Genomic DNA, 14,836 nt, shown 5'->3' with positions numbered 1-14,836 from the left:
CTTAAGTGATTTATTAATTTTCTGCAAGAAATGAATCATTGGCATTATTGGTGACTTTTTTCCTACCATCTTGTAATCTTCCAAAGTGTGTGCCTGGGCAAGCCATACTCTATTGATATGCTCTATTGAGATTGACAAATGTGTGAGGAGTTGCTGTTGCTTATTCTTGGTTGGTTTGGATGGAATTATGCCAATTCAAAAGCTGTACTGGGCCTGAAATGGCAAAGACCTATTATTTTCTTGCTCAGCATGCATACTATTTTACTTATCCAATGCTTTAAGATCTTACAAGAATGCAGTCATATGAGCAAGCAACCTATGATGCCTGTCCATGTGACTAATGCATCCAATTTGAGATGCTCTCCACCTAAAATGGGAACTTCCTTACCAGTCCCTCTTCCTCTGCCTCTCCGCAGTCCCTATTCTTAATTTTAGCCCTTCTTCATCGTCCCAGTCCCTCTTCCTCATCAAAGTTCCTTTTCTTCTTCCACATCCAAGTTCCTCTTCCTCATCCCAGTTCCTCTTCTTCATCCGAGCCCTCTTCTCCTTTCTCATCCTGGTTCCTCTTAATCTTTTTTGTTGGGTGACAAAACAGGGCACAGAACATGGCCTTTGGTAATGTCCACGGCAAAATGATAGGTGCCCGAAGACCCCCAGTGGGAAGAAAATCTCATGGTTCATAGCTTAAGAACACAAATTATTTTTTTAAACTTCTCTTTATTGATTTTATACAACAAATAACAACAGACAGCAAAGTAATCTTCAGATTCTCCTTGATTCTCTGCACATCAATCCTCTACCTGTCTCCACCATTACATATGCCACCCCTTTACAGCTAAATAGGCTCATGGTATGAGTCCTCAGAAGTTGATCTCAGTCTAGAAAGCAGATATTGTTTATGTGGACCCCATATGTCCTTGGGTCTTGAACTCTCAGATTCAATAGTCTATAATCTGACTCCACATCATAGCAATACATAATGTCCTTCCTCCAGTTCCTGCATGTTGGTGGCAGTCCTCTCCCCATACCATCACTACTTGCTTTTTTGCCTGTGCCAGTAGTAGCCCAGCCAGGGGTATTACGTGCCCATGGCAATCTTTTGTGTATCCCATTAGGCAACCAGTGGTGAAGGAGCCATCATTATTTCCCCAGTAATCTCACTCAATGCTTGAAACACCTCTGTCCAGAGGCCCATAACTGGTGGGCAATGCCAAGAGAGATGTATGAAGGTGGCTGGTACGTTTCTGCATCACACACACTCATCCGAACTACCCAGGGAGAATTTACTAAGAGTTGCTGTTGTATAGTAGGTTTGATGCAGATAATGAAAGTGCAATCATTTATAATGGCTTTTGAGAGCTATTTTCCTGGTTTGCCCACAGCAGTACTGACAGACGTTATTGGATATTGGAAGAGCCATTGAACTTTCCCACCCTAGATGGGTCACCTCTGACCGTCCTACCTTATTTGCTATTATTTTTTAATATAGGACAGAGACCAATTCTCCAGTGCCCCCAGCTGATATAACATAGTGAAGAAGTGGTGCAGTGACCGGTTCTCTAGGAAAGGAGACAAACAGTTCCTGCAATGTGTTCCAGAGTCTAAAGTATAGGAAAATGTCCAATGATGAAATGCCACCCAACTTCTAAAACCTTTCCTTGCTAATAGACTGGCCTTGGGGAAATAGATCTTGCAATCTAATTAGATTCAGTCATTGCATACACTGTGTATAAACCTTCTCACTGTTCAATGGTACTTCCAGAATGTGCACAATAGGGAGGAGAGGAGAATATACTTTCTGTTGATTTTTGTTCTATCCTGTGCCACGCCATACATGCACATTCCACTATGCTCCTCTTCTTGAATGCATGAGGAGGTCTTGTGAGCACGACTGCTCTGTGTAGCGATGGCGCAGCCAGAGCCCTCTCAATTTGTATATGTCGACTGTCCGGGTTGAGAGAATACCAGTAGGATAAAATGCTTTCTTGGGCTGCTAGGTATTAAGACTGAAAGTCGGTTAATGCCAAACCCCCTGTGCCTAATGGCACTATTAATTTCTTCCAGCTCACCCTTCGGTGTTTGCCAGCCCAATTGCTTCCAGCTCACCCTTGGGTGTTTGTCAGTCCCTTCAAGTCTTTAAAGAAGGATCTTGGTATTATCAGGGAAACATTAAGGAAGATATATAGAAACCTGGTTAATAATACCATCTTGACCAAGGAGATCCTACCATGTAGGGAGAGTAGGAGATTCATCCATCGTTCCACCATAACCTTTGCCTTGTCGAATGCTTTGCTTTAAATTACCCCCCAGAGGATAGCGTGTGTTGGTCATGGGCCACTGAAATCCCAATCCATCTCGAAAGGCTCCCACATGCTCTCTGAAAGGAAACAAAACTGATTTATGTGGGTTTATTCTGACACCCCAAAAGCCGCCCAAATTCCACCACATCTGACATAATAGGTCGCAAATTAACTGCTGGGTCCGTCACATACAAAACCAAGTAATCCGTATACAGGTATATGACCATTTTATGTGTATATAACTTTACACCCCTATTTATTTGTTTGTCTTGGATCAGTTCTTCCAGTGGCTCAATCGGGGAGTGAGAGGGCACCCCTGCCTCGTACCCCTGAGGATTTCAATTTGTTCCAAAATGTGCCCATTAAATCAAATACCACATTGGTTTGGTATACAGCAGGGGCCCTCCCAATTCTTATCCTCATTAGTACTGCCTCGAGGAACAGCCATTCCACTGGGTCAAATGCCTTTTCCACATCTAATAGAGTGGCCACTATAGGAGCGGTCTGGTCCACTGCCGACATTAGACCAAATATACGTTAAAGTCTGTAAGAAGTTGACCTACCTGGAATAAAGTCTGCCTGGTCTGTTTTGCCACATTCTGTCATTAATGGGGCTAGCCTGGCAGCTAACATGTTGGCCATGATCTTACTATCCATGTTTATCAGGGATATCAGTTGATAAGCAGAGCACTCAGCTGGGTCCTTCCCTGGTTTAAGTATCACCATCAAAACTGCCTCTCATCGATTCTGGGAGCATATTGCAAGAAAGGCATGGTATCAAAGCAAGACAGACACAAGTGATCAAAGTTCAAGGGTGTTTATTAAACTGTAAAAATGGGTGAGCTAAATGCCTAAGCTAAACCTAAATATGAGATGGGAGTATTCTACAACCATCAAATAATATGAATACTGTCCAAGTGAAGTCTAGTCAAATAAAAAGGGCCTATACTAAGAAACCTATTGCCAATCCTTACCACTATGTTACAAAATAGTGTGGAATAATGTTCGTAAGAAAAGAAAAAAGTGTTCATAAAATGATAAGTCAGGATGTTATAGCCGGGGTCTCCCTTCCCCACGTTTTCTAGCACGGGACAAGGTGGGACTACTGAGAACAGCACACTTCAGGGCTTCTCCAGCACAAGGTTACGGTTCCTTTTCCAGTATCAGGGCCTTCTGTGCTTAAGTCTCTTCTCATACAAAGTCTCTTGCTTCAGAGGGCCTGATACGCCAAAACAACAAAACAAAAGTTAATTTGGGTAATCTTTACATGGGGTGAATACCTATCACCCTTGAATCCGTCTCAGCCGGGTTCCAATCCTTCTCTCAATCGTCAGCCTCCCTCAGTTGGGTTCAGACCAACCACTCACTGTGGACATCCCTCAGTCGGGTTCACACTTATCATCACAATGTTCATAGGTGTTTAAATAGGATGCAAGATTCACTTCCCTTGGTTTTCCAGCCCCCAGTCAGGCTTTCCCTTAAGACCCCAATCAGGCTTTCTCTTAGCCCCCAGTTTCACATAGTTCTATCATCACTATGCTTTTGCAGGCAAGCCCCCGGTCAGGTTCACATTTGCCCCAGTAATGGTTTGGTTTCCTCGGTTTAACTTTTCTTGTCCTCCACAACATTCGTAAGTCTTAATGTCTATTTAAACAGTGTTACAAGGTTCAGATTAGGTCCCTCTCAACTGGGCCCAAACCCAACAGAGTGCTTGCTGATTTAAACAGAGACTTCTGAAGGGCAATCTCGTCTCACTGGGTCACTCTGTTAGCTTATGGCAAGCGTGGGTTTTTATACCATTACAGTTTGCACTGCGTTCCCCTCAGCCAGGCTCACAAATGCCAGTTCCACAATAACAAAACCTCTGCAGTGTGTCAAGGACTTTCAAGCGTACAAGGGATTTGGCTTGCCCCCTGTATGACCACCTTAACACCTTATACCGGCCTTCCCTATGGCCTCTTGGTACTTGTAGTTTCTTTTACATGTAATGTTCCACACAGTCTCTTTGTTGAAGAGAGGGGTTCCAGCCAGAGACCTTCGACTGAGCGCCCTTGTGACGCTATACCACTCTGACTCTGGTACCCAGTTTATTCACAAAGAACTTCTGTCTATCTTCTTACTATTGCCAATCCAGCCTTTCATCTTAACACAGTCCATCCGACTATAAGGCTTTTTTGACTCACTGGTTGTGCTAAGCTCATTGGTGGTTGCTTTGCCGCTGGAGTCAAGGACGGTACCACGATGGCAGCCACATCGCCCTGCCCAGGCTAACAGTGTGGGAGGATGCCATGTACCGTCAACATCTGTCACACCATCTACCAGCTGTAATTCCTGGTCTTATGTTGCTTTCATTGGATGTGTTGCGGGTCTGCGTAGAAAAGGGCAAGGGCATCTCCCTCCTTGACGTCCTTTCAGGTCTCGCCGCCTTTCTTCTTTGTTTGAACTGCCGCCGTGGAATTGCTGCTTCCTTGTGCGTTTGACATTGCTCAGAGTGTGATCGTATACTCTGCTTTTTATCCCTGAGGAAGGGACAGGGAGGTCAGGTGTGTGTAGTTGTCGGTAATTGCCTGACTCTTGTGTTGGGACATGTCAGGTAAACGGCTCGAGTATTGGTCTGTTGTCTTCCACGCTGGAGGAAAGTGTTTGTGTTAAAAAAGGGGCGGGTAGAGTTTCTGAGTATCCTACCAGGGCAGGATGGGGAAAAGGTGTCATAAGGAAGGGGATGCTGCGTCTCAACCTTCGGTGTCCCACTTCCACTCCCGAGAACCCCCATCCATGTAATCCTCTCTCACCAGTCCACCACCAGTACCTTGATTCAATAGCGATGAGCGTGTCCTGGTCACCAGGATGACAGATTCCCGGGGACAAGTACTTAAGCCACCTTCAGGTTTCACACAATGCCTTTGTCAGTGTACTGAGATTATGCATTCAGTAAATGTTGGCAAGTAGTGTCGAATAGGCTTCATAAAACTCAGCTGTTAGGCCATCCGGCCCAAGTGCCTTTCCAGAGGGTAGCGTTTGATTGCCTGCCGGACTTCCTGTACTGTGATGGGATTACAAAGCCATTCCCTCTCTTCGGGGCTAAACCAATATAGTGCAATCTGGTCCAAGAAACCATCCACCAGTAGGTGTGATTTGTTAACATGGGAAGAGTACAGACCCTTATATAATTCTGCTAGCGCCTGTATAATTGCAGCCTCTGTATGCAGAGTCTCACCTGTAGTATCATTTAGAGCGGTTATATATGTCTTCGGATTCTCAACTCTCGCCACACAGGTTAGTAGATTGGCTGGTCTCTGCTCTTCCCCGTGTCTATGTACGGCAGCATTTCTTCCCAAAAACTTGACCTCCCTTTGCGCCGTTTCATTGAATGTCTGCAATTTCATGTGTAATTGGGCCTTGATTGTAGCATTGCTATCCACATCCCCATTAGTTTCAAGAAGCTTAATATTTCTTTCACTATTATCAAGTTCCCTTTTAAATGTTTTCAGTATACCACTCTCCTTTGCAATACACTCTCCCCTTATGACATATTTAAAGGCCCCCAGACAACCATATATAGAGTGACCAAACCCTCATTTTCAATACTTAGTGATGCTTTCATTTCACAACTCGAAATCCAGCCCACTTGTCTCTTCAATACAAGGATAGAGTCAATGCGTGATGCAAACTGATGAACCAAGGGTCTAAATGTGTACCCGTGTACATCTCAGTGTCTTTCCTTCCAAGCATCCACCACCCATATGTCAAGCATAGTTGATGTATCCTGCCTGTATTTTTAGAAAGTGTTCTGCCCACCCCTCTGGATCTAGCCACATTCAAATCCAACACTCATTGAAGTCCCCTGCCCATATTATCATATTATCTGTGTGTCTTAACAATTGTTGCTCGATCCACTCCATTGTGCCCAGTCCCTCTGTATTTGGGCCGTAAAAGTAGGCCCGGCCCTCTGTGTCCCTAGTCATTTCAATAAGCCTAAAGCCTAAATCCCACCACCTGAAGTTAGTTGAATCTAAGGAGAAGCAACAATGGTGTACCTATGATTTAGCAAATCTTGCTTCAGTGGCTGATTTCTGGTGGGTTTCCTGCAAGAATGCCACATCTGTGTTATGCCTCAATAAAAACAGCAAGACATTGTGAGCCTTGGAAGGACTATTGAGACTCCTAATATTCCATGTTGTAAGATTCAACCCTGATTACTGTCATTGTCTAATCATCATGTCAAACTATTAATTCCTGCCTATCTAGTGTGCTTGAGACCATGAATGTTTGGTCAGCACAACACATTTGCTGTCTATAAACCAAAAGAAAAACCTTAAACTTACCCACATCAAACACATTTGCTGTCTATAAACCAAAAGAAAAACCTTAAACTTACCCACATCATATAAATACCAACACTTAAACAGAGATTATATCTTAATCAGCCTTAATTATAAACATGCATGGACATCACTTTGTTCCAGGAGCCAGTCCACACCAGCTCAAGTATTATCGCAAGATTAGGAGGAGGCAAACCTTCTCCTACTCTCTCTGCCGGACTGTGGAGATCTCGATGGGAGAGTGTCAAGGAAGTCCCCAGCTTCTTCCGGTGTCTGAAAGAACAGCAACTTTCCCTTGTATTCCACCCTAGGTTTCGCTGAAAATAACATCCTGTAAGCAATTTTTCACATCCAGATAAATCCTGGACCTTCTTTAACAAATCTGGAAAAATCTGTATCTGCGCACCAGTCAAAGCCCTTCCTCGAGAGAGCGTCTAAGAGCGGCATCACTATTGCTATAGTTCAACAGTCGTGCAATTATGGGTCTTGCCTGTGCTCCCGGTACCAGTTTCTTCCCCAGTATGCGATCCACAACAAAGGCGGTTGAAAAAACGTCTGCCCCCTGAACTTCCTGCAGAAAAGATTCCACCAGTAACTCCATCAGCCTCCTCTCAGTTGACATCAGGACCCACTCTATTCTCAGATTATTTTGCCTTGGGCATGATTCCAAGTCTTCCTGCTTATCAGTCAACTCTTTTAGAGCTTTCTGGACCTGAACCAAATCCCCAGATGTCTTTGTGGACTCGTCTCTGCTGCATCCAAATGGTCCCCATGTTTATCCAGCTGTACCTTCATGTGATCTAAGTTTCATATTAATGTATCCAGTTTATCATCAAGTGATTGAAATGTTGTCCATCGTGTGTTAGGGTTCATGTCTAACTGGCCTGTGGGGAAATCTGATGGAGGAGCTTCATTCATTTTCCCTTTCCTACTGGAACTCAGGAATTCAAAGGGGAGCCTTGTCTGATGCCTGTCTATTTTCCCCATGTCTCCCAGTTGTGTGACAGGGTTCAGCCGGGGTGGGTGGATTCAGGGGCAGAGTGTCTCAATAAGTGGTTACAGGTATCAGCCCACAGCCGTTGCTCCTTGCCAACAGTGATATTGTTCCCTTGTATTACCATCCACTGGTGCAGAAAAAGAAAAACAGTGGTTGTTACACCTTTAAGTTCCAGGAGCAGCCTGCTAGTTCCTCTTAGTGGGTTATACCACTCCAAGCACTTCAAAGGGCTTCTCTCACAAGATTTCCCAGCAGTGATTCACTGCCCTCCGCCCCACACTGTACCCAGAGTGCGCCCAGACAGCCTCAGCCCAGTCTCCAAGCCCCTACTAGTAGAGTAGACCTGGCCACACACTGTGAACACACTCGCTTCTGAATTGTACACGCGCAGGACTTCCTTCTCTCCAATTAGCCTCGGTGAGTTCCACGCAGCGCATCACCAGCACTGCTATGCATCGCCGCCATGTCCCCTTTACTCAGTCTCTCTGCATCTCACACGTACAACCCGCCTGTATACTCCCGAGGCTTATAGCCCAAAGTGCAATTGTACCATGCTGACCTTCACCGAGTTAATCAATACCTCCACATTTGGATTGCTATGAATAAAATATGAACATATCTGCAGCTGTGCTTCCTGTCTCAGGCAGCTCAATCGTCGCCCTGTGAGTAGGGATATGATGTGGGTCCAGTGTTTAGATGACCAAGGAGGCCTCAGTAAGGAGTTGCAGGGCCGCTGACTTCCCCTTGGCTCTACCACCACATGTCTCCCGATATCCAAACCTTGTGCCTTGCCACTGGCATCTACCGACTCTATGAACGTCTTTCTGGCTTGTTCTGTGCATTTTCTGTACCGCGTTTGGTTCCTTTTGTTGTGGCAAGTCACCTCAAGGAGCCCACTTCTTGCCTCTGTTATCCCCACCAAAAATGTCCACTCAGCTTCCTTCCAAGACCTGGACAGTTACGAGGATAAGATTTTCACCTCCAGCTCCTGGAGATGACCATTATTAAATCCTCTGAGGTTTCCCACCTAATAGTGGACAATGTCACGATAATTTAGCGGATTGATCAGGGTTGCAGCAAAGCTCAGGTAAGAGCAGCCATCTTGGCTGGGCTTTCTAACGCCCTACCAAGACACAAATTATTAATACTGCATATGACATCAGGTATCATAAAAGAAGAATAACTTTAGCCTTACAGATGGTGGGAGATATAGCATAGCACAACCCTTGAAAGGCAGTAGAAAATATTTAGTTGAAATGATGTTAAGGTTGTGGTTTAAAGCAACAAAACCCTTGAAATGTGGAGAGTGTTGGAAGCTATGTCACCTTAACTTTGAGATCCCCCATTGCAAAGTGCATGAGAACACTGATGAGATCATGGATGAACTTGCCAACATCATGACTAATGCCATTACATATGACATCACTTACTCATCATCAATAACATCAATTGAAACAAGAGTACCCGGATGTCAACACAGATGCCATCACCAAATACATCCCAAAGGATATCACTGGAATCTAGGTGTCAGAGTAAAAACATTCTCTTTCTCTACCTCAAAACCTAAGACAAACATTTTCCATAGGTGCTTGTGGAGTGCATCGTATCAGTGCTATAATATACCTGTGGGCCTGTTTTGGGGGTAAAATTACCATTGGATCTGGCTGCGTTGGATGCCTTGTCTGAACTGGGGCATGGCAGTGCCGCCAATGGCCATTGTGTAGGGGTTGCCTTTGAAGGGCCTGGGGCATGTCCAAAAGGCACTACTTATGACATGACAGATGCCATTACTGATGACATAGGATATCACTGGAAACTATACATTGAGTAAAACATGCTCTTGTTCTATTGTAAAACACATGACATACATATTCCATAGGTTATTCTGCAGTGCATGGTATTAGAGATGTAATATACACATGGATCTGCTTTGGGGATCTAGTGACCACTGGGCCTGGCTGCAGGCCAAGCCCAATGGCTACATTAGATACATTGTCTGATCCGAGGCATGGCAGTTACCCATAAAAGAGCGCATACTATTCAAATCCATGGCCATCACCCACAGATGCCTCTCTACCAATGCCCCACCCTATCTTTCTGAAAGGATCACCCCCCACACTTCCACTAGACCTACCAGGTCACACATGACCAACCAGACCTATTTACCCACCTTTAAAAGAAACAAAGCCGGAGGGTCCAGCTTTCAACACCTAGCACCTAAAAACTGGAACGCACTCCCCACCGCCTTAAGGAATGAAAAATCATACCATGCCTTCCGTAGACTACTCAAAACTATGCTGTTCAACTTGCCCTGCCTCACCTGTATTCTCACCACTGTATGTATGGAAATAACAGCTAATCTATGAAAATATGCTTCTATGCAAATCTGTATATTCACCATGTATGCCTGTAACAATTAAGACCTCTTTAGCGCCACGATGCCCCCGGGCAGATGTGCGCTCTATAAATACAAATTAAAAAAAAAAGTGTCGCCAGTGGACATGTGGGGGTGCTTTGGCAGGACATGGGGCATGTCCAAAGGGGGCAACTTATGATATGACAGATATCATCACTGATGACATAACATACGATATCACAGGAAGCTACCCTTCAGACAAAGAAATTCAGTGTGGGAAATTTAAGTCTAAGAGGTGGTTCAAAGGTATATGGCCAAAAAAGACCTGGCAGCAAATTAAATAGTGGATTTAGTGATGTTGGTGATAATATGGTGCTGGAAGGAGTCTGGGCGATGACAAATAAGTTAAAGAGCTGTAAGGAAATTTCAATGAGAAGCTAGCTATAGGGAGAAGGTAGTCTAAAGAAGTCTTATGGAGCCATTGCCATGTGAATGGAGGAGTTAATAATCTAAGATGGAGAGTTGGCCAGGACAAAATAAAGCTTTGAATGGATTGTGTCCTCCCACATATTCCTCATCTTTGATATATTTGTAAGTCTGCTTGCAGCTTTGGAAAACGTTTTCCATAGTATCGGGCTCCATGCATCGTCGGGTTGTGGCCCTCAATGGCCTCTGCCCTGTTCTCGGCCATGACATTGACGCTGGTATAAGTAGCTCGCTCAGCACCCGTTGCCTCAGTTCTGTTTTTCCGCATTCTCAGCACGCTTCGGACAGTTCATCACCTCAGCGATTTCTTATTGCATATTTTCAATTTTCGAAGTTTGTCGATAATATAAGGCTGCTATCGTGCATTTAAGTAAGTGGATACCAGTCACTACTGCATCTGTACCTTGATGGCAGCTTATTGATATTGCTGGTAGCACGTGGATTATTGCACTACACATACCAGCATGTTTTCTAACCATCCCATCCACCTTATGTACTTTCCCTAGTGCTCACCACGGCCTAGCAACCTCAGTGCGGTTATTTCCACCTTGTCCACCACCCACTGATTTGCTCCCGCTCTCATTAACGCACGCCGCACTAAGGAACTGCGGTTCCCATTAGCCCACGGTTATTAATCTCGTTGCCAGCATGTCTTGTGTCCTGCTAGCGCGTTTCACAGGAGTCGCGCTGGGTGCAGCACAGGACAACTCCGACCACAAAGGACAGTGTATGCTGTCCTAGCCTGCCTAATCCACCGGCAGAATGTGCCCCATAACCCCGCTGGTCTGCACTGAAGGACTTCCCCGTCCACTTGGGACTGAAGTAGATGGCACTACTAATAATATACACTTTGCCCATTCTAGGAACGATGATGCATCTAACTTCACTCTCACACTCTCCCTCCTTATCACAAGATCACTATTTAAAGGGATAGTCCAGCAAAAAATGTTATTTTAAAAATAGATAGGCAACATTAAAAAAATAATACTAGCACTTTTTTTTTTAAACTTCCTATGTAAAATTTTGAGCTATTCAAGCTCAAAATTCGCAAAAGCAAGCACATGTGCGCATCCATTTTGTGAAATGGATGCCCGCTTGTGCTGGCTTTTGCTTTTGCGGCACTAATAAAGGAAAAGCCAGCCAGCTGTACTAAACAAAAGCTACCGCTGGGTGGCTTTTCCTTCATTGGTGCTGTACGCGAAGGACGGGGACCGGAGACCAGAGCAGGAAAGCTGCAGCTGAATCTCGGTAAGTGGTATTTATTTTTTTTTAAAAATAAGCACTAGCTGCGGTTTTTTTTCTATGTTTTCCGGGCTGGAGGAGCCTGGAAAACTTAGAAATAAAACTGCAGCTTTGAAAATGTTGTATTTGTTTGCGGTCGCTTTTGAAGCGACTGCAAACATAAATACAACGTTGTGTTTGAAAACGCTGCGGTTTCAAACACAACCGCGTTGTGTTTCTGCCTGCTGTGGCTATCACTTTGGGTCTCCGGTGCTCCCCCAGGGGAGCACCGGAGACCCAAAGTGAAAGCCAAGGCAAGCAGAAACACAACATGGTTGTGTTTACATGCCGCGGTGTTTCTGCCTACAGCTGATTTCCCATTTGGGGCTCTCGGGCTCCCCACGGGGGGGCCCGAGAGCCCCAAATGGGAAATGCTAAATGCTGCAGTGTTGCTGCCTAAATCTGATTTCCCAGTTGGGGCTCTCGGGCCCGTGGGGAGCCCGAGAGCCCCAAATGGGAAAGCAGATTTAGGCAGAAACACAACAGCGTTGTGTTTCTGCCTGCCTTGGCTTTCACTTTGGGTCTCCGGTGCTCCCCTGGGGGAGCACCGGAGACCCAAAGTGATAGCCATAGCAGGCAGAAACACAACGCGGTTGTGTTTGAAAACGCTGCGGTTTTTCTTTCCGAGTTTCTCAGGCTCCTCCGAGCCGGAGGAGCCTGAGAAACTTGGAAAGAAAAACCGCAGCGTTTTCAAACACAACGTTGTATTTATGTTTGCGGTCACTTCAAAAGCGACCGCAAACATAAATACAACGTTTTTAAAGCTGCGGTTTTATTTCTAAGTTTTCCGGGCTCCTCCAGCCCAGAAAACATAGAAAAAAAAACGCAGCTAGTGCTTATTTTTTTTTTAAAATAAATAGCACTTACCGAGATTCAGCTGCAGCTTTCCTGCTCTGGTCTCCGGTCCCTGTCCTCCGCGTACAGCACCAATGTAGGAAAAGCCACCCAGCGGTAGCTTTTGTTTACTACAGCTGGCTGGCTTTTCCTTCATTAGTGCCGCAAAAGCAAAAGCCAGCACAGGCGGGCATCCATTTCACAAAATGGATGCGCCCATGTGCTTGCTTTTGCGAATTTTGAGCTTGAATAGCTCAAAATTTTACATAGGAAGTTTTAAAAAAAAAAGTGCTAGTATTATTTTTTTAATGTTGCCTATCTATTTTTAAAATAAACATTTTTACTGGACTATCCCTTTAAGAATGGAGACGAAGTGGCAGATTACCTCTCTGAATTCGGGCCTGATTTACATGCATTAACTTAAACCTGTTTCAATCCATCTATACCCAGTGAAGCCACATTATCCATCCCCCCTAACTATGTGATCTTTCGATCAGATCGGCTAAACAGCAAAGGGGGAGGTGTAGCACTAATGTGCAAAAAGCACCTTGACTGCCATACCATAGCTCACACTAGTCCAGATGACTGCAAATCACTATGCGTCAAGATCAAGGCCTCGGCCAACTCCTCTCTAAGCATCTTGATCCTTTACAGGCCCCCAAGAGACATGCCACATTTTGAGGAACAGCTCTTGGAGCTGCTCACTCATATTATTAAACCAAAAAACCCATTGATTATTATGGAGGACTTCAACCACTGGGCGAACAATCCTTTAGATAGACAGGCATCCTCACTCATCAACTCCCTGAATTCTACAGGGCTCACCCAATTGGTGAAGGAGGCCACACATAGAGGTGGTCACACGCTTGACTGACTGGTATCCCAAAATTCATCCATGTCATGTCTCGAGGTCTCGCAGTGTGCATGGTCTGATCACTTTATGATTCACACCACTGTGCATCTTCCTGCACAACGAGCAAAAATAAATACACTACCAAGAGTAAAAAAAACTATCACACAACTTTAAAAACATCACCCCTGCTAAATTCACTGCCCTCTTATCATCCAGTCTCAAACCACTCGTCAATTTCTCCAAGTCCTCCCATATAGTGGAACACCTTACTCCATCCATAAAGCAAGTCATTTCAGTTCTGGTACCACTGAAAGGCAAAATAATCAAACCCGAGGCACACAAAAACACATGGTTCTCCGATGACATCATCACCATCAGTCAGACAAAGAGAGCATGTGAAAGAGCCTGGCGCAAGAACCCTAGCCCAGTCACATTAGCTCACTGCACACTAGCAGTGAAGGAATTTAAAACTGCCATCATTACTTCTAAATTCACCTACTTCAATAACAGGATTAACAATGCACGCTCCAATACCAGTGAACTCTTTAAGATCCTGACAGATTTCCGGACACCCCCTCCTCTAACCAAGATCTAATAAAGGACTCTGCATGGTGCCAGGAAAGCCACAATGGATTTCTACGCAAGATTGCGGTCCACAGAAAGACCATTAGTAACATCCAGATTCTATCACAGGGATGCAATACCTATACAAACGTCTCCCAGGACCCTACCACTGCACCTAATAAAATCCCCATCTTCAATTTCTCCCACTACTCAGAGGAACAAGTCTCCAAAATTATTCGAGATTTCAAACCCACCTCATCCCTTGGCGATTGCTGTCTGGCAGATGTCTTCAAGGACTCACTGGAGCTATTGGCCCCCGGGATGATCAAATTCATTAATCGCTCCTTCGATGAAGGCATGGCCCCGTCCTCTCTCAAGGAGGCTTGGATCACACCACTATCTAAAAAAGGCCTATTCAGACCACTGCTTTATTGGCGACTATCGACCCATCACAAATGCGCCATTTGTCCTTAATATCATGGACAAACCAGCATATTTACAGCTACAGAAACACATCGAAGACCACCAGATTCTTGGATCACGTCAATTGGGTTTCAGAGCTCAGCACAGGATGGAAACTGCAATGCTAGATCTTAAATCCCCTGACTGGCATAGTGGACAGAGCTGATGCTCTTGGATCTTTCCGCAGCCTTCAACCTGGTGGATCACTCTCTATTGGTGACAAGTCTCTGGGAGATCGCTCTCTGCTCTGATCAAGCATCGCATTGCATATCCTCATTCCTTGGTCCTCGGACCGCCTGGGTAGCAGTCGGCAAAGAAAGCTCTTGCCATGTCCTTCAAACATGCGGCGTCCTTCAAGGGTCTTCATTGTCACCTAGGCTG

The sequence above is a fragment of the Ambystoma mexicanum genome, chromosome 7q (genome assembly GCF_040938575.1).
Source record: "Ambystoma mexicanum isolate Mex_15411 chromosome 7q, UKY_AmexF1_1, whole genome shotgun sequence".
Classification (NCBI taxonomy): domain Eukaryota; kingdom Metazoa; phylum Chordata; class Amphibia; order Caudata; family Ambystomatidae; genus Ambystoma; species Ambystoma mexicanum.
This window is presented reverse-complemented; position numbering follows the sequence as displayed.